Below are 924 nucleotides of genomic sequence, written 5' to 3'. Positions count from 1 at the left end.
GGGGGGGAGGCGGGTGGCTATGGCTGCTCGGTGGGGCCGCCCGACGGGCCACAGCGCCGCCCGCAGGCCGCCGGCCACCTAGGTGCTTAAACCGGGCCGCCTGGGATTGGCTGGCGTGGCCCAGTGACGTCACCTTACGCCGGGGCGGGGACTGTGACCCCGCCCTCCTCGCACCCAGGCAACGCAGAGACCATGCGTGACGACGCCGGCTGAGGTCGGGCCTCGGCGCCGTCGCGTGCTGTTCACGTCAGAGCAGGCGCACGGACTGTGCAGGGACACGAGTCCTGCTTATGCCTTTATTGAGCTTACCGCGCTTAGAAGGGATTTTGTTAATTTAGCTCTTTGTCTCTCCTCTCACAAACATAAACTCCATCAGAGGTGGGGGCATTTGATGACCTCCGTAATTTGAGAGAATGAATGACCCTGAAGATCTCGAAATCTGGCTCAATGGATTTCAAACTTTTTGGTCTCAGGACTCCTTCACACTTAGAAGTTATTAGGACCTTAAAGAGCTTTTGTTTATGTAGAATACGTATGGTGATAGATAAATGCTTGCTTTTTAAGAAGTTAAAACAGAAGAAAAATTTAAATGTATTACTTCATTTAAAAATAACAGTAATAAGAGCCAGCTGGTGACTCCCTCGGGAGAGTGTGGTGTTGATAACACCAAGGCCATGGGTTCGGATCCCTACATAGGGATGGCTGGTTAGCTCACTTGGGAGAGTGTGATGCTGACAACACCAAGTCAAGGGTTAAGATCCCCTTACCGGTTATCTGAGTAATAAATCCATTACTAGTTATCAATAGAACAGTGACATCACATATGTAATCCAGAAAACTCACTGAATGAAAACAGAAATAGCTCTGAATATTGTTATGCATAGTTTGACCTCATTAATCCCATGAAAGGACCCCAGAACCCCT

Source organism: Galeopterus variegatus, unplaced genomic scaffold (genome assembly GCF_000696425.1).
Source record: "Galeopterus variegatus unplaced genomic scaffold, G_variegatus-3.0.2 Scaffold111, whole genome shotgun sequence".
Lineage (NCBI taxonomy): Eukaryota > Metazoa > Chordata > Mammalia > Dermoptera > Cynocephalidae > Galeopterus > Galeopterus variegatus.
This window is presented reverse-complemented; position numbering follows the sequence as displayed.